At 43.4% G+C, this 20217-nt stretch overlaps 1 protein-coding gene across 3 annotated transcripts in view; it reads left to right on the plus strand.

Moving 5' to 3' along the window:
• LOC115203763 (protein zer-1 homolog) overlaps positions 1-20217 on the plus strand; it is a 59372-nt gene that overhangs the window by 11241 nt on the left and 27914 nt on the right. The gene's annotated exons all lie outside the window — the stretch shown is intronic.

Consider the following 20217-nt stretch of genomic DNA (forward strand, 5'->3'; position numbering starts at 1 on the left):
TGCTTGCCCTTGACCTGTCCAGTGGGTCATCAATAGTTACCACAGCCACAAAGTCAGAAGGCCCGCCTACTCGACCAATCAGATGAGAGAGTGTCATGACACATATGCCGACCGGCTTGCAGGGGCAGACTAAAGACATGCATTTATTGTATCTATTACTCCATCAATGATTCGGTTATTTATTAGATATAGTAAAACCAACTGTTATAAATGCAATGTTTTAATCGGATGTCTTATTCAAACTCAGCTTTCAAGCTTATGTTTGCCCTTAATCATAGTTACTTGTCTTAACCCGTAATAGGTTTACTCCAATGTCTGCATTGTTTTTAAAATGGCAGCATGTAGACAAACACATTGACATAGCTTGAGTTAATTTTTTATTTTCAAAATCCACAAGTAAAACGTACACAGTTTCACAGAAATGTTTACAGAAATGTACATTTTAGAAATTGGCAGATTTTTTGGGGGGGCTGATTTAAGATACTTTTGGCCATGCAGTGTAAGTGGACACCTCCTTGTCAAATATCTCATTCCAAAATCATTGGCATTAATATGGAGTTGGTCCCCTTTTGCTGCTATAACAGCCTCCACTGTTCTGGGAAGGCTTTCCACAAGATGATGGAACATTGTTGCTGGGACTTGCTTCCATTCAGCCACAAGAGCATTGGTGAGGTCGGGCACTGATGTTGGGCGATTAGACCTGGCTCACAGTCGGTATTCCAATTCTTCCCAAAGGTGTTCGATGGGGTTGAGGTCAGGGCTCTGTGCAGGCCAGTCAAGTTCTTCCACACCAATCTCGACAAACCATTTCCGTATGGACTTCGCTTTGTGCACGGATTCATTGTCATGCTGAAACAGGAAAGGGCATTCCCCAAACTGTTGCCACAAAGTTGGAAGCACAATATTGTCTAGAATGTGATTGTATGCTGTAGAGTTAAGATTTCTCCGGGGCCATGAAAAAGGGCCCCAGACCATTATTCCTTCTCCACCAAACTTTACAGTTGTCACTGCATTCAGGCAGGTAGCGTTCTCCTGGCATCCGCCAAACCCAGATTAATCCGTCGGACTGGTAAAGCATGATTCATCACTCGGGCGAGCTTTGCACCACTCCAGCCGATGCTTGGCATTACGCATGGTGGCCTTATGCTTGTATGTGGCTGCGCGGCCATGGAAACCCATTTCATGAGTTCTTGTGCTGACGTTGCTTCCAGAGGCAGTTTGGAACTCGGTAGTGTTACAACCGAGGACAGATGATTTTACGCACTACGCGCTTCAACACTCGGTGGTCCCATTCTGTGAGCTTGTATGGCCTACCACTTTGCGACTGAGCCGTTGTTGCTCCTAGACGTTTCCATTTCACCATAACAGCACTTATAATTGACCGGGGCAGCTCTAGAAGGGCAGAAATATGACGAACTGATTTGTTGGAAAGGTGGCACCCTATGACACAGCCACGATGAAAGTCACTAAGCTCTTCAGTAAGGCCATTCTAATGCCAATTTTTCTTTATGGAGGTTGCATGGCTGTGTGCTCAATTTTGTACACCTGTCAGCAACGGGTTTGGCTAAAATAGCCAAATCCACTAATTTGAAGGAGTGTCCACATACTTTTGTGCTGTGTATATGTAGCGTATACGTGCAAAAAAAATACAAATGTATCATTCACATAAGATTCCACCTAAAATGACATGAACTTCCTCGCTACTCGCCTCCATCTCAAAACCCATTGGAGGTCTGAGGGGAGGAACCTTGGGTCCTCTCCGATGGGGTTTTAGGAGGAGGCACAAAAAAAGGCAAGGAATCGAGGAAAGAGAAAATGGCACAGAGCTGTTGCATGTTTTCCTCAATATGGAATGGCAGACGTCACTGTGTGTTAAGGCAGGTTGCTTATTTAAGAATGCACTGGGTGACGTAGGAGCTGATACAGGTTGCAGGTGTCCCTTTCAGTAAGAGAACAAGGATAGGGAGAGAGACTTTAGGTTCCAGTTTAGAGAGATTTAGCTTCCATTTATTTGTCCCAAACAATGATCCATTGCATTTCCATATGTTTGTGGTTGGATATTGGACACACAGATAAAGGGGTAAATGCTGGAGAGTTCTTCCAAGGCATGGCTTGTTTGACACTGAACTAAAAGACAAAGAACTTTGGTATTTATTAAGGGAATTGGCTACAGGTGCGTTTAGAGCATGGAGATGTATAGAGGTCTCTAGTGCCCAAAAGCATATCTTGACATGGGCAGCGTTGATACCATGCAATCTCTATACATCTCTATGGCTCAGAGGTGCCTGCATTTAAAGGTAAAGTTAACCAAAAAGTCTAATTAAAGTGACAGTTTCCTAAAAAGTATAAGAAAAATTAGAGCCTTTTCTACAGCCGCCTCCAAAGAAAACGGTCTTTGCTGGTTTTGCTCTTACTCCTCAAAGACTCAAAGCGGCCTGGTTTAATGCGCGTCATCCTTGACCTCAGGCAAGGGAATCAGACGGGCCTCTGGTCTGAGGTGAGTATGAAGTTGTCCCAAAAGTGGATTTGGCTATGACGCCAGTGCATTCGGAAAGTATTCGGAACCCTTTCCTTTTTCCATATTATGTTACATTACAGCCTTATTCTAAAATGGATTAGTTATTACATTATAATTTCTTCACATTGTTAGGTTTTAATTCCCAGAGTAAAAACTCAGCGGACATTATGAAAGCTCAAACCAAGTTTATTCCTCCCAGAGGATCAATACAGCTGCATTAGACAAAAACATTTTAACACAAGCACTGATATTTAACCCTTTCTCCTAGGCTGAGTCTCCTCCTACACATCTGAACAATCATTGTATCTTTACTGCTAGGCAGGAAACTAAGTGATACAGCCATCAACTTTTCTTTCTCCCTTAACGTGACCTGACCTCGACCCCCTTCATCACCAATCCATGGCTCTCTCCCCTTATCAATGCCTGCCACGTGATCGTTTTCCCTGCACTCAGCACATTCCAAGCTTAATTGTACCCACCATATACCTTCCTCCTACAGATAACCATTATCTTCTAGTGTAGACCCTCTAAACCTTAGCACTCAATATTTCAATAGAATACCTGATAATTAACCCTATCCCAAGTTTAGGAGTTGGTATCCAGAATCCATCAACATCAATCTACACACAATACCCCATAATGACTAAGTGAACGCATGTTTTTAGAAATTTTTGCAAATGTATTAAAAATAAAAAACAGATACCTTATTTACCTTAGTATTCAGACCCTTTGCTATGAGACTTGAAATTGAGCTCAGGTGCATCCTGTTCCCATTGATCATCCTTGATGTTTCTACAACTTGATTGGAGTCCACCTGTGGTAAATTCAATTGATTGGACATGATTTGGAAAGGCACACACCTGTCTATATAAGGTCCCACAGCATGGCAGTGCAAAAACCAAGCCATGAGATCGAAGGAATTGTCCGTAGAGCTCAGAGAAAGGATTGTGTCAAGGCACAGATCTGAAGAAAAACATTTATGTAGCATTGAAGGTCCCCACCACCAAGACTCTAACTAGAGCTGGCAGCCTGGCCAAACTGAGCAATCGTGGAAGAAGGGCCTTGGTCAGGGAGGTGACAAAGAACCCGATTGTCACTGACAGAGCTCTAGAGTTCCTCTGTGGAAATGGGAGAACCTTCCAGAAGGACAACCATTTCTGCAGCACTCCACCAATCAGGGCTTTATGGTAGAGTGGCCAGACTGAAGCCACTCCTCTGTAAAAGGCACATGACAGCCCACTTGGAGTAAATCAAAAAGTACCTAAAGGACTCTTGACCATGAGAAACAAGATTCTCTGGTCTGATGAAGCCAATATTGAACTCTTTGGCTTGAATGCGTCACGTCTGGAGGAAACCTGGCACCATCCCTATGGTGAAGCATGGTGGTGGCAGCATTATGCTGTGGGGATGTTTTCCAGCGGCAGGGACTGGGAGACTAGTCAGGATCATGGGGAAGATGTACAGAGATCCTTGATGAAAACCTGCTCCAGAGCGCTCAGGACCTCAAACTGGGGTGAAGGTTCACCTTCCAACAGGACAACGACCCTAAGCACACAGCCAAGACGATGCAGGAGTGGCTTTCTAAAAAACTGTTTTGCTTTGTTATTATGGGGTATTGTGTGTAGATTGAGGGGGTAAAAAAACTGTTTTAACCATTTTAGAATGAGGCTGTAACATAACAAAATGTAGGAAATGTCATGGGGTCTGAATACTTTCCAAATGCCCTGTAGATCGCTTGAGGCAGAGAGCACCATGGGGTGATGGTTCTGGAGGACGGCGGCAAGCCTGAATGGCAATTGGAGGATGTGGCTATGGTTTGCCATTGGTTGGAACAGCACTATGAGTGTCTGACCTCCCTGTCACTGGAAGATGATGTGAAGTTAGCTTGCAAGCTACAGGAAGGGGCCTTGGAGGTCCCTCTTCTCTAGGAGCCCGGTTGAACTCAGGTGAAAGAGTGAGATTACTTTTTGGAGATGTGTTTTCCTGATTTTAGAGCACTGTGTTTCAGCCCTGGTGCCAGCTGCCTCGTCAACCACTTTCTCTGTGGCTTTTAGGCGGTCCTGCCAGGTCTGGAATTGGGTGGCATCAGGAAGCTTGGTGCTGGGAGATTCTGTGACAGAGGCAGTAGGTTACCTTCTTCATCTCCTATGTTGCCTCTTCCAGCATTGGAGTTGATGGCCAGGTTGTGCATGCTGGCAGCTCAGAGCCAGGGACAGACTGGGCCCCCTGGCAATTTTTTATGTTGGGTGTGGCCCAGAAGGCTGAGATTGGTTAGGTTACAAACCAGACTGTGAAGGCTGGTGTGGGTATTGGTTCTGGACCCCGGTGGTAAACAGTGGAAGTTGAGTTGGAATTTGGGACTGATTTTGCAGTTCTGTCTGAGGTGGGTTCAGCAACATACTTCGACAACATCGGCTGAGTGGCTTGTTTGTAGACCCCACTGGTGCAGAGGTTGGTTCGGAACCTTGCTGGCAGGTAAATTCAAACGGTGCCATCGGAAAGTATTCAGACCCCTTGACATTTTTCACATTTTGTTACGTTACATCCTTAATCTAAAGTGGATTAAATTGTTTTTCCATCATCAATCTACACACAATACCTCATAACGACAAAGCAAAAACAGGTTTTTAGAAATCTTTGCAATGTATAAAAAATATATATATATATATATATATGACATTTACATAAGTATTCAGACCCTTTACTTAGTACTTTGTTGAAGCACCTTTGGCAGCGATTACAGCCTCGAGTCATCTTGGGTATGACGCTACAAGCTTGGCACACCTGTATTTTGGGAGTTTCTCCCATTATTCTCTGAAAATCCCCTCAAGCTCTGTCAGGTTGGATGGGGAGCGTCGCTGCACAGCTATTTTCAGGTCTCTCCAGAGATGTTCGATCAGGTTCAGTCCAGACTCTGTATTTATATTTTGTATTTATTATGGATCCCCATTAGCTGCTGCTAAACATTACAATTAATTCACTACAGAATTCACAACACAGTGAGTGGCTGGGTCACTCAAGGACATTCAGAGACTTGTCCCGAAGCCACTCCTGCGTTGTCTTGGCTGTGTGCTTAGTGTCGTTGTCCTGTTTGAAGGTGAACCTCCTCCTCAGTCTGAGGTCCTGAGGGCTCTGAAGCAGGTTTTCATCAAGGATCTCTCTGTACATTGTTCATCTTTCCCTCGAACCTGACTAGTCTGCCAGTCCCTGCTGCTGAAAAACATGATGCTGCCACCCATGCTTCACCGTAGGGATGGTATTGACCAGGTGATGGCCTACCGTAAAGGCCTGATTGGTGGAGTGCTGCAGAGATGGTTGTGTTTTTGAAAGGTTTTCCCATCTCCACAGAGGAGCTCTGTCAGAGTGACCATTGGGTACTTGGTCACCTCCCTGACCAAGGCCCTTCTCCCTCCGATTGCTCAGTTTACCGGGCGGCAGCTCTAGGAAGAGTCTTGGTGGTTCCAAACCATGATGAAGGCCACTGTGTTCTGCAGCATTGAAAGTCCCCTAGAAATTTTAGGTACTCTTCCCTAGATCTGTGCCTCGACACAATCCTGTCTCGGAGCTCTACAGACAATTCCTTTCAACCTCTTGGCTTGGTTTTTGCTCTGACATGCACTGTCAACTGTGGAACCTTATATAGACAGGTGTGTGCCTTTCCAAATCATGTCCAATCAATTTAATTTTACCACAGGTGGACTCCAATCAAGTTGTAGAAACATCTCACGGATGATCAATGGAAACAGAATGAACCTGAGCTCAATTTTGAGTCTCATAGCAAAAGGTCTGAATACTAAATAAGGTATTTCTGTTTTATTTTTATACATTTGCAAAAATGACAACAGGTTTTTGCTTTGTCTTTATTGGGTGTTGTGTGTAGAATGATGTTTTAAAAAAAAAAAAAAATATATTAAGGATATAACGTAACAAAGTGTAGAAAAAGGAAAGGGGTCTGAATACTTTCCGAATGCACTCTAGGTGGGTTTTGAGTTTGGGCCCCACTGGTCTGTGGAGGTGATTTTGGTCATAGTGTAGGAAGAGGCCGATAAGGTTATGGTGAAGTGAGACAGTGGTGATGGTGACTGATCTTGTGATCCATCCTGATCTAGAACCTGCAACTCCTTTTCTGACTCCAGATCTTGAACCGGCAACTTGATCCTGTGACTCACTCTCTGACTTTTCGCTGGCAGAAGGGAATTACAACAGCAGAGGTTGTGGCTGTAAGCCCCTCTTCTATTTGTTGAAGAGGGTCATGAGCTCTATGGTGGGGCGAGGCTTAACCCTCTGTTGTTGCCCTGAGGGCGGGGGGTTATACAATTTTTAAAACATTAAAATACATTTCAGAACAGATTTCATAACACATTAAGTGTGTGCTCTCAGGCCACTACTCTACTACCACATATCTTAACACAAAATCCATGTGTACATGTGTTTGTCTCGTCACGGTCCCCGCTGTTCCATAAGTTGTATTTTTATCTGTTTTTTAAATCTGATTGTACTGCTTGCATGAGTTACTTGATGCGAAATAGAGTTCCATGTCAAATCAAATCATAAAATCACATTTTATTGGTCACATACACGTGGTTAGCAGATGTTATTGCGGGTGTAGCAAAATGTTTGTGTTTATAGCTCCGACAGTGCAGTAATATCTAACAAGTAATCTCTAACAATTTCACAACATATACCCAATGGACATAAATCTAAGTAAAGGAATGGAATTAAGAATATATAAATATATGGACGAGCAATGTAGTCATGGCTCAATGTAGTACTGTCTGCCTCCCATAATTTGTTTCGGACTTGGGGACTGTGAAGAGACCTCTAGTCGCATGTCTTGTGGGGTATTCATGGGTGTCCAAGTTCAAATGTTCATAGTTGACCACCACAGTCAAATAATAATCAGTGGTTGTAGAGGGTGCACAGGTCAGTACCTCAAGAGTAAATATCAGTTGGCTTTTCATAGCCGAACATTCAGAGGTCGAGACAGCAGGTGCGGTAGAGAGAGTTGGAAACAGCAGGTCCGGGACAAGGTAGCACGTCAGGTGAACAGGTCAGGGTTCCCTAGCCACAGGCAAAACAGTTGAAACTGGAGCAGCAGCACAACCAGGTGGACTGGGGACAGCCAGGATCTTCAGGCCAGGTAGTCCTGAGGCATGATCCTTGGGCTCAGGTCCTCCGGGATGGGAGGGAGAGAGAATTAGAGGGATCATATTTAAATTCACACAGGACATCATATAAGATAGGAAAATTACACCAGATATAACAGACTGACCCTAGCCCCCGGCACATAGACTATTAAAGCATAGATACTGGAGACTGAGAAAGGGGTGGGTTGGGAGACACTGTGGCCCTGTCTGGGGCAGGATTTAATCCCACCTACTCTGCCAAAGCACAGCCCCCACAACACTCGAGGGATATCAACAGACTACCAATTTACTACCCTGAGACAAGGCTGAGTATAGTCCACGGTGATTCTAGCAGCCGTGTTTAGCACTAATTGAAGTTTTATTTTGTGCTTTATCCGGGTAGCCAGAGAGTAGAGCATTGCAGTAGTCTAATCTATAAGTGATAAAAGCATTGATTAGCTTTTCTGCATTATTTTTGGGCAAAAAGTTTCTGATTTTTGCAATGTTACGAAGATGGAAAAAAGCTATCCTTGAAATATTCTTGAAATTTTCGTCAAAGCGAGATCAGGGTCCAGAGTAACGCCAACATCCTTCAGTTTTATTTGAGGCTGTACAACCATCAAGATTAATTGTCAGATTCAACAGAAGATCTCTTTGTTTCTTGGGACCTAGAACTAGCATCTCTGTTTTGTCCGAGTTTAAAAGTAAAACAATTGCCACCATCCAGTTCCTTATGTCTGAAACACAGGCTTCCAGGGAGGGCAATTTTGGGGCTTCACCATGTTTCATCGAAATGTACAGCTGTGTGTCGTCCGTCATAGCAGTGAAAGTTGACATTGTGTTTCCGAATGACATCACCAAGAGGTAGAATATATAGTGAAAACAATAGAGGTCCTAAAACGGAACCTTGATGAATGCCGGCATTTACAATTGATTTGTCAGAGGACAAACCATCCACAGAGACAAACTGATATCTTTCCGACAGATAAGATCTAAACCAGGCGAGAACTTGTCCGTGTAGACCAATTAGGTTTTCCAATATCTCCAAAAGTATGTGGTGATTGATGGTTTCAAAAGCAGCACTAAGGTCTAGGAGCATGAGGACAGATGCAGAGCCTTGGTCTGAAGCCATTAAAATGTGATTTACCACCTTCACGAGTGCAGTCTCGTGAAGTCTCGTGATGGGGACTAAAACCAGACTGAAGCGTTTCGTATACATTGTCTTCAGGAAGGCAGTGAGCTGCTACGCAACAGCTTTTAAAAAAATGTTTTGAGAGGAATGGGAGATTCTAGTTGGAATAGGGTCCAGTATGCAGCTTGACGGTTTAGAGGCCATGACTATTTTGATGAATGTGTCAAGAGATACAGGATTAAAAAAACTTGTGTCTCCATTGATCCTAGGTCCTGGCAGTTCTGTTTTACTCAGGAAACTTGAGCTTTGGAGAAATATGCAGATTCAAATTTGCTTTCTAATGATCATGATCTTTTCATCGAAGAAGTTCACTGCTGAAGTGAAAGCTATCCTCTCTTGTTGAATGCTGCTTTTAGTTAGCTTTGCGACAGTATCAAAAATAATTTTAGGATTGTTCTTATTCTCCTCAATTAGGTTGGAAAAATAGGATGATCGAGCAGCAGTGAGGGCTCTTTGATATTGCGTGGTACTGTCTTTCCAAGCTAGTCGGGAAGACTTCCAGTTTGATAGAGCGCCATTTCCGTTCCAATTTTCTGGAGGCTTGCTTCAAGGCTCGGGTATTTTCTGTATAGCAAGGAGCAAATTTCTTGTGACAAATGTTTTTGGTTTTTAGGGGTGCGTCTGCATCTAAGGTATTACGCAAGGTTACATTTAGATCCTCAGTTTGTGTTTAAACTATTTTTGTACTCTGACGTCCTTGGGTAGGTGGAGGGAGTCTTGAAGGGCATCTATGAATCTTTGGGTGGTCTGATATCACAGCTTTCAATGATCCTTGGTTGGGGTCTGAGCAGATTATTTGTTGCGATGCAGATGTAGGACTAAACCCACTGAGTCGATGGCTCCAAAAGCCTTTTGGAGTGGGTCTGTGGACTTTTCCATGTTAATATTAAAGTCACCAAAAATTTGAATATTATTTGCCTTGACTACAAGGTCCAATAGGAATTCAGGGAACTCAGTGAGGAACGCTGTATACGGCCCAGGAGGCCTGTAAACAGTAGCTATAAAAAGTGTTTGAGTAGGCTGCATAGATTTCATGACTAGAAGCTCGAAAGATGAAAACAGTATTACATTTTTTTTTTGTGTACATTTTAAGTTGCTGTCATAAATGTTAGCAATACCTCCGCCTTTGCGGGATGCGCAGGGGATATGGTCACTAGTGTAACCAGGAGGAGAGCCCTCATTTAACACAGTAAATTCATCAGGCTTAAGCCATGTTTCAGTCAGGCCAATCACATCAAGATTATGATCAGTGATTAGTTCATTGACTATGACTGCCTTAGAAGTGAGGGATGTAACATTAAATAGCCCTATTTTGAGATGTGAGATATCACAATCTCTTTCAATAATGACAGGAATGGAGGAGGACTTTATTCCAGTGAGATTTCTAAGGCGAACACCGCCATGTTTTGTTTTGCTCAACCTAGATCGAGGCACAGTCACGGGTTCAACGGGGATAGCTGAGCTGACTACACTGACTGTGTTAGTGGCAGACTCCACTATGCTGGCAAGCTGGCTAACGCCCTGCTGCCTGCACCTTATCTCATTGTGGAGCTAGAGGAGTTAGAGCCCTGTCTATGTTCGTAGATAAGATAAGAGCACCCCTCCAGCTAGGATGGAATCCGTCACTCCTCAGCATGCAAGGCTTGGTTCTGTTTGTAGGTGAGTCCCAGAAAGAGGACCAATTATATACAAATTCTATATTTTGGGGAGGGGCAGAAAACAGTTTTCAACCAATGATTGAGTTGTGAGACTCTGCTGTAGAGCTCATCACTCCCTCTAACTGGGAGGGGGCTAGAGACAATTACTTGATGCCGACACATCTTTCTAGCTGATTTACACGCTGATGCTATGTTGCGCTTGGTGACCTCTGACTTTTTCATCCTAACATCGTTGATGCCAACGTGGATAACAATATCCCTATACTCTCTACACTCACCAGTTTTAGCCTTAGCCAGCACCATCTTCTGATAAGCCTTAACGTCGGTAGCCCTGCCCCCTGGTAAACAGTGTATGATCGCTGTATGATTATTTTTAAGCAGCTCAGACCCCGTAACGGTTGGAGGAGAGACCTGAGAAAGCTAGGCCTCTGACTCCGATTCGTTGCTTAATGGGGAGAACCGGATGAAAGTTTCTGTCGGCTGAATGAGCGACACCAGTTGAGCAGGTCAAGCTTTCTTTCCAGAAGAGGCTGCGGGGACTGTGTGGGGGGGGGGATTTGTACTTACTGGTGGCACAGACGCTGTTTCATCCTTTCCTACACTTAAATTGCCCTTGCCTAACGATTGCAACATGGCTATCCTCACCATAAGACCATAGTTCTCCTGGATATTATGTGTACAGCGACTACAATTATTAGAATAGCAAAGTGTTTATGTTGCTACTTAGCTTTTTTGGGTGGTGGAGGTCCTGTCGAACCATGTCCAGATTTATTTATTTATTTAACCTTTATTTAACTAGGAAAGTCAGTTAAGAACAAATTCTTATTTACAATGATGGCCTACCCCGGCCAAACCCTAACCCGGACGACGCTGGGCCAATTGTGTGCTGCCCTATGGGACTCCCAATCGTGGCCGGTTGTGATACAGCCTGGAATCGAACCAGGGTCTGTAGTGACGCCTCTAGCACTGAGATGTAGTGCCTTAGACCGCTGCACCACTTGGGAGCCCAGATAAAGCGTCCGGGGTGAGAAAGTTGAATGAAAAAACTTTAGCGATGAAAAAACTAAGATGTAGGTAAATGTATTAAAAGTAAAAAATGAAAAGTTTGGCAGATAGCCAAGTAACAACAAACAGAACGGAGACAAGTCCGGAACTAGTGATTAAGTCAATCTCTCTACTACTTTGAGCCAGGAGAGATTGACATGCATATTGTTAGCTCTGCGTGTACATTTAAATCAAATCCCAAATCAAATTTTATTGGTCACATAGACATGGTTAGCAGATGTTATTGCGAGTGTAGCGAACTGCTTATGCTTCTAGTTCCGACAGTGCAGCAATATCTAACATGTAATCTAACAATTCCACAACAACTACCTAATACACACAAATCTAAGTAAAGGAATGGAATAAGAATATATACATGTAAATATATGGATGAACAATGACAGAGTAGCATAGGCAAGATGCAATAGATGGTATAAAATACTATATATACACATATGAGATGAGTAATGCAAGATATGTAAACATTATTAAAGTGGCATTAAAGTGACTAGTGATCCATTTATTAAAGTGGCCAATGATTTCAAGTCTGTTTGTAGTCAGCAGCCTCTCTATGTTAGTGATGGCTGTTTAACAGTCTGATGGCCTTGAGATAGAAGCTGTTTTTCAGTCTCTCGGTCCCAGCGTTGTTGCACCTGTACTGACCTCACCTTCTGGATGGTAGCGGGGTGAACAGGCAGTGGCTTGGGTGGTTGTTGTCCTTGATGATCTTTTTGGCCTTCCTGTGACATCGGGTGGTGTAGGTGTCCTGGAGGGCAGGTAGTTTGCCCCCGGTGATGCGTTGTGCAGACCTCACTACCCTCTGGAGAGCCTTGCGGTTGAAGACGGTGCAGTTGCCGTACCAGGCGGTGATACAGCCCGACAGGATGCTCTCGATTGCGATCTGTAAAAGTTTGTGAGTGTTTTATGTAACAAGCCACATTTCTTCAGCCTCTTGAGGTTGAAGACGCTGTTGCGCCTTTTTCACCACGCTGTCTGTGTGGGTGGACCATTTCAGTTTGTCCGTGATGTGTATGCCGAGGAACTCAAAATTTTCCTCCACTATTGTCCCGTTGATGGGGGGGAGTTCCATGATCATCTCCTTTGTTTTGTTGACGTTGAGTGAGAGGCTATTGTCCTGACACTACACTCCGAGGGCCCGAAAAATAACCTCTCACTCAACGTCAACAAAACAAAGGAGATGATCGTGGACTTCAGGAAGCAGCAGAGGGAGCACCCCCCCCATCCACATTGACGGGACTGTAATGGAGAAGGTGGAAAGTTTTAAGTTCCTCGGTGTATACATCACGGACAAACTGAAATAGTCCACCCACACAGACAGCGTTCAAAATGATAATCAGCTAGCTAGCTAGTTATCTAGCTATGTTGGCGCGCTAGTCTCTTCCTCCCAAAGAGTCTCTCGCGCCAGACGACTTACTTCTGCACGTGAGACTAGATCTGCTTTATCAGGTACAGATGGCCCTAAAGCAAAAAGATAATTGTAAGTAACTTGTAAATAAATAATCATAACAGTCATGAGAGCTTGGGACCTGATAAACGGATCAACTACAACCAGCAAGATTCCAAGGACAGGGGATACACTAGCTAGAACCTTCTCATCGTGGATCTGGTAGAACAAAAAGTTGGCAATTAGCTCCTATCTAATATCTTAGCACCATGTTTATCTAGCCAGCTAGCTAACACAACAAATTAAAGGGTTAGTTATTGTAATCTTTACTAACTGGTCACATGGCTATCTGCTTAGCTAGCTTGCTTATTGCATGCATGTCCCGGGACGTCGACACGAGCCTTATTAATAGTGAAAAACTAAACTAATATTTTCAACAGGAGTTTGATTTAGGTCACTGTCAATTCATCCATTTCTCAATACTGCTCCTTTCTGTTGGAGAATGAGCTAGCTTGCCTCTGCTGATGAAGATTTTGTGCAGTGCTTGTGGCTCAGGGGTTGAGGGGCGGCTGTCATAGCAGCATCTTTGCTATGTAGAGGCCGATAGAGAAGGGCCGATAGATAGAGAAAAGGCCAATATCGGCCTGATATCTTGGCTTGGCCAATTTATCGGTCGTTCTCTATTTCAAATGTCTCTAACGGTCCCCCCAGAGTGAGGATTCTAATGCGTGTGATGTTAGAATTAATTTACTGTATGCAAACATTTGCACATCTCCAGTCAGAACAGAACCTGCCCAAACGGTTTCCCCCTGGTGTCCGCATTGCCTCATTGTTGTTTTCCTTACTAATAATTCCTGTGTGCGTTCGTGTCAAAGTAAGTGCATTATTACCTTGTTATCCAATTTCTGTATATCGTGTTATGTAATTTCTACTGTAGCACACCGTATTTATGTGTGGAACATAATGTATTCTGTGTCCCTTTATAACCACGGCCACACAAGGTACTGATTTCATAACCTCTTTGGTGTTATACTCAATTGCGCTTATGTAGTTACGTTTTTCTATTAGTTCTGTAAAACAATGTTAAATGCTAATGGGATCAAATAAGTATTAGCTTATGTTGTATCCTGAAGCTGCCCAGGCTGGCCTTATCATGACCATTGCATTGGCCTGTATTTGGCCTACATAGCTCTGCCCTGCCCCCTTGTGGAGCTCTTCAATTATTATGTTACTTGTAATATTGTTTTATTGCTATATCCTGATATTGTATTCTAATTGCTAATAAGTCCTGTTTTATTCTGTACTTTCAGAAACCACACTCACACGGTATTGAACATAACTTGCCAACATCATAAGTGGAACTGGACATATTTTGTGCCGAAGATTGAAGACAGCTTTTGTATGCTAGCAACATACTGTTTGGAGAGGGAGTAGGGAGTGGAGAGGATGATTGGGGAGTGAGGAAGTGGATAAGATATTGTCAATATAATTGCATAATGGAACTGGATTTAATTTATGTGAACTGTCTGTCCAATTACAAAAAAGGGGGCTTTGCACTCCAGACTGGGACTCATCAAAGCCAACAGCAGGGCCAGGAGGGATGAAATGGCTAGAGGTCTTCCAGCTACCGCCAACCTACTGTACTTCACCGACTGTTGATCTGCCTACATCACCACCAGCATCTTCAGAAGAACCTGGGACTTTGTCAGTGGGCTATGGGTCCTCAGATTCAGGATGCTCAATGGCCACAAGCTTGGGGGGTAACTCCTCACTGTCAGAATCTCCCGAATTGCCGCATTTATGAGTTGTCTCCTTTTGAAAGACCTTGCTAATGCTACAGCTTAGCCAACTAGCTACATACATAAACAACAACACTGAATGGCTCCAAGTGAGTGTCGGGTGACATGATTGGCAGCCGGTGTGGTGATTAGGGTTGTCCCCGACAAAAAAACAAAAATGGATTGGTCAAATTTTCTTCATATATAGACACACCCTATGTTTTAATAAAATCAACTATATGTAGGCTACTGAGCTTATCTGAAAAAAAAATTTAAGCACTGCAATTAAAAATTAAGACACAAATTACTAGAGGGAGCCAGAGATCAATATAGCCTAACTAGAAGAAAAAAACCTGTTCCCGGTACCGGAGAGCCAAGTCTAGGTCCAAGATGCTTCTAAACAGCTTCTACCCCCAAGCCATAAGACTCCTGAACAGCTATTTGCATTGCCAAGCCCCCCCCCTCTACACTGCTGCTACTCTCTGTTATTATCTATGCATAGTCACTTTAATAACTACCTACATGTACATATTACCTCAATTACTTCGACACCAGTCCTCCCGCACATTGACTCTGTACCGGTACCCCCTGTATATAGCCTCCACATTGACTCTGTACCGGTACCCCCTGTATATAGTCACCACATTGACTCTGTACCGGTACCCCCCTGTATATAGCCTCCACATTGACTCTGTACCAGTACCCCCTGTATATAGCCTCCACATTGACTCTGTACCGGTACCCCCTGTATATAGCCTCCACGTTGACTCTGTACCGGTACCCCCCTGTATATAGCCTCCACATTGATTCTGTACCAGTACCCCCTGTATATAGCCTCCACATTGACTCTGTACCGGTACCCCCTGTATATAGCCTCCACATTGATTCTGTACCAGTACCCCCTGTATATAGCCTCCACATTGACTCTGTACCAGTACCCCCTGTATATAGCCTCCACATTGACTCTATACCGGTACCCCCTGTATATAGCTTCCACATTGACTCTGTACCGGTACCCCCTGTATATAGCCTCCACATTGACTCTGTACCAGTACCCCCTGTATATAGCCTCCACATTGATTCTGTACCAGTACCCCCTGTATATAGCCTCCACATTGATTCTGTACCAGTACCCCCTGTATATAGCCTCCACATTGATTCTGTACCAGTACCCCCTGTATATAGCCTCCACATTGACTCTGTACCAGTACCCCCTGTATATAGCCTCCACATTGACTCTATACCGGTACCCCCTGTATATAGCTTCCACATTGACTCTGTACCGGTACCCCTGTATATAGCCTCCACATTGACTCTGTACCGGTACCCCCTGTATATAGCCTCCACATTGATTCTGTACCAGTACCCCCTGTATATAGCCTCCACATTGACTCTGTACCAGTACCCCCTGTATATAGCCTCCACATTGACTCTGTACCAGTACCCCCTGTATATAGCCTCCACATTGACTCTGTACCAGTACCCCCTGTATATAGCCTCCACATTGACTCTGTACCGGTACCCCCTGTATATAGCCTCCACATTGACTCTGTACCGGTACCCCCTGTATATAGCCTCCACATTGACTCTGTACCGGTGCCCCCTGTATATAGCCTCCACATTGACTCTGTACCGGTACCCCCTGTATATAGCCTCCACATTGACTCTGTACCGGTACCCCCTGTATATAGCCTCCACATTGACTCTGTACCGGTACCCCCTGTATATAGCCTCCACATTGACTCTGTACCGGTACCCCCTGTATATAGCCTCCACATTGACTCTGTACCGGTACCCCCTGTATATAGCCTCCACATTGACTCTGTACCGGTACCCCCTGTATATAGCCTCCACATTGACTCTGTACCGGTACCCCCTGTATATAGCCTCCACATTGACTCTGTACCGGTACCCCCTGTATATAGCCTCCACATTGACTCTGTACCGGTACCCCCTGTATATAGCCTCCACATTGATTCTGTACCAGTACCCCCTGTATATAGCCCCGCTATTGATGTTTACTGCTGCTCTTTAATTATTTGTTATTCTTATCTCATACTTTTTTTTGTTGGTATTTTCTTAAAACTGCATTGTTGGTTAAGGGCTTGTAAGTAAACATTTCACTGTAAGGTCTACACCTGTTGTATTCGGCGCATGTGACAAATACAATTTGATTTGATTTACACTTCAGCTACTACAGCACCTGAAATGACTGCAACACTTAACAAAGAGCATTGTATTTTTGGACAAATCATTCTCCAAACCCCAACTACATTTTGTAACAAATAATGTGGAAATTGAGCAAGTTGAGGTGACTAAACTGCTTGGAGTAACCCTGGATTGTAAACTGTCATGGTCAAAACATATTGATACAACAGTAGCTAGGATGGGAAGTCTGTTCATAATAAAGTGTTGCTCTGCCTTCTTAACAACACTATCACCAAGACAGGTCCTACAGGCTCTAGTTTTGTCACACCTGGACTATTTGTCGCACCTGGACTATCAGTCGTGTGGTCAGGTGCCAAAAAGAGGGACTTACAAAAATTGCAATTGGCTCAGAACAGTGCGGCACGGCTGTCCCTTGGATGAACACAGAGAGCAAAAGTTAATAATATGCATGTCAATCTCTCCTGGCTCAAAGTGGAGGAGAGATTGACTTCATCACTACTTGTATTTGTGAGAGGTATTGACATGTTGAAAGCACCGAGCTGTCTGTTTAAACGACTAGCACACAGCTCAGACACCCATGCATACCCCACAAGACATGTCACCAGAGGTCTTTTCACAGTCCCCAAGTCCAGAACAGACTATGGGAGGCGCACAGTACTACATAGAGCCATGACTACATGGAACTCTATTCCACATCAGGTAACTGATGCAGCAGCAGAATCAGATTTAAAAAACAGATACAAATACACCTTATGGAACAGCGGGGACTGTGAAGCAACACAAACATAGGCACAGACATGCATACATACACATAACATATGCACTATACACACGTACACATGGATTTTGTGTTGTAGATATATGGTAGTCGAGTATGTGTCTGAGGGCACACATTTAGTGTGTTATGAATGTATTTTAATGTTTTAAAATGTTTATATTTGCCTGGTCTGTGCACTCGTTGCACTCATCCTCTGCTTGCGGGACCCATCCGCTGTGCTTTCTCAACAGTGTTTGCTTGCTCAATGATGCTTCATCTTGCTCGACAGCGCCATCTCGCTTTGGTGGACTTTCCAGGGTGATTTGATGCCATAAAATAAAATATACACATTAAATGACACATCCATATATGTATATACACATTAAAATGCATATCTATATAAACAACAATGCATGAAAAGCAAAACACAATCATAAAAAGGACACATTCTTCAGTAAAAAGATCCCAGCTATCTGAAATGCCCTAGAGGCACCAATTCCTCCAATTCTAAAGTGCATTGGCGATCATTCCGCGTGTAAGGTGCAATTTCTTTTTAAGCAGATCTACCCAACTCGGTGGAGATAGAAAGGATCTCCAGTTAGCCATCCCTGAGACCGGGTATGGTATCTCATAAGTCTATAAGTTAACAATGAAGTAAGGTATGGTGGGAGTTTATGCAGGAGGGCTTTATACAAAAAAACACAAAACAAATGAGCGCATTGCATCCATCTACAACACTTCTAAGAGGGCCAGCCTACTTTCTGAATGCAGTGATGTGTACTGAACCTATCTCCGATAATAAAGTGTAGAGTGCTATTATAAACTGCGTCCAATGGCTTCAGTACAGTGGCAGCTGCATTCACATAGACAATATCCCTATAGTCTATAACCGTTATGAATGTCAACTGCATGATTTTGTTTTCTGCTATTTAATGAAAGACATGGCCTATTCCTATAAAATAAGCCCATTTCAATTCTTAATTTCATGACTAACTCATCAACATGAATTTTTTTAAGATACCTTTTTGTTAATCCAGATGTCTAGATATTAATAAGCTGGGACACGATCAATGAGGGCATAAATCATCAAATACATTTTTATGTGATTTGGAGAATAACATGTGTCACGTGTGCTCCCTCTCCGGCCTCTAGGCTGCTCGTTAGGGCGCACACCTGTCACCATCGTTACGCGCACCTGCGCATCATCAGACTCACCTGGACTCATCACTTCCCTGATTACCTTCCCTATATATGTCACTCCCTTTGGTTCCTTACCCAGGCGCCATTGCTTCTGTTTCAGTTTCATGTCTGTATTATGTTCCATTTATTTTATTAAAACACTCTCTCCCTGAACTTGCTTCCTGACTCTCAGCGCACAACGTTACATATACTGTGTTTTACTTGCATTAAGTACCAATTTTATTTCAACAAAGGCTTTCTGCAAAACAATGAAGGCAGATTAAATCTCCAAAAGAGCCTGGTCAACCACAGCGGCAATAGCATGCACAACAGTGTCATCTGCATACAGGTGTATGTAAAAAACAAAACAAATGGTGTGTTTATATAAACCGAAAAAAGTACAGTACCTAAAATCGATCCCTGTGGGACACCTTTTGTAATGTCAAAACCTGACTTAACACCACCACAAAAACACATTGTGTCCTGTCTGTCAAGTCTTTTTCTGATCCATACTGATTGCAGACAATCTTTGAATCAATATAGTGGTCAGCAATGTCAAAAGCTTTCAATAAGTCAATAAACAGGGCAGCACATTGCTTCCTCCGATCCATACCCTTTACTACATAATTTAACACCCAAGGTTGTAACATAGATGGTGCTATGACCTGGCCTGAAACCAGACTGTTTAATAACACTTAGAATACATCTTGTGGCTCGGAAGGATCTAAGCTGACAGTTGATTCATGATTTAAAAACATTGCTAGCCAAGATAATTTCGAGGTAGGGCGATAATTATTTAGGTCGGAGGGGTCACCACCTTTGTGGAGAGGGAGGACATGGTCTGCCTTTCAATCCCTGGGGAAAGTACCCAAGATTATCATCAGATAAAAAAATGTCAATGACTCTACAGTCAGGGGAGCAGAAAGCTGCAGCATGAAAGGATCAAATAAAAAGCTGCAGAGATAAAATGTTGACTAAAAGGATCACTTATCTCCTTTTTCTCAGTAATGATGCGAGAGTCTGACACAACTTGCTTAGTCAGGAAAGGAATTTCCACGTCTCAGTGCGTTAAGGTTTTCCCAAATTCCCAAACTTTCTTAAATGAGGAAGTACATCTATTTCTCAATTGCCTGAAACACTGCCAATCAGCTATCGAGTCAGTTTTTCTAGCCTTGGCCCAGGCCTGATTTTTTGCATCATAATGAGATCTGAAAGTTCTATAGAGAACCAATGAATTGTTCTATTTTTAACTCGAAGGGGTTTAAAGGGGGTGTGTTTGTCTGCCAGAGATCAAAATAGATTAAGTTCTAGAGCCAATTCAGGGTCCAGCATGCAGCTGATAAAGGAAAGCTCAGAGCAATAAAAAATTTAAAAAACATTATGCGAAGAAC

This window comes from Salmo trutta, chromosome 12, assembly GCF_901001165.1.
Source record: "Salmo trutta chromosome 12, fSalTru1.1, whole genome shotgun sequence".
Lineage (NCBI taxonomy): Eukaryota > Metazoa > Chordata > Actinopteri > Salmoniformes > Salmonidae > Salmo > Salmo trutta.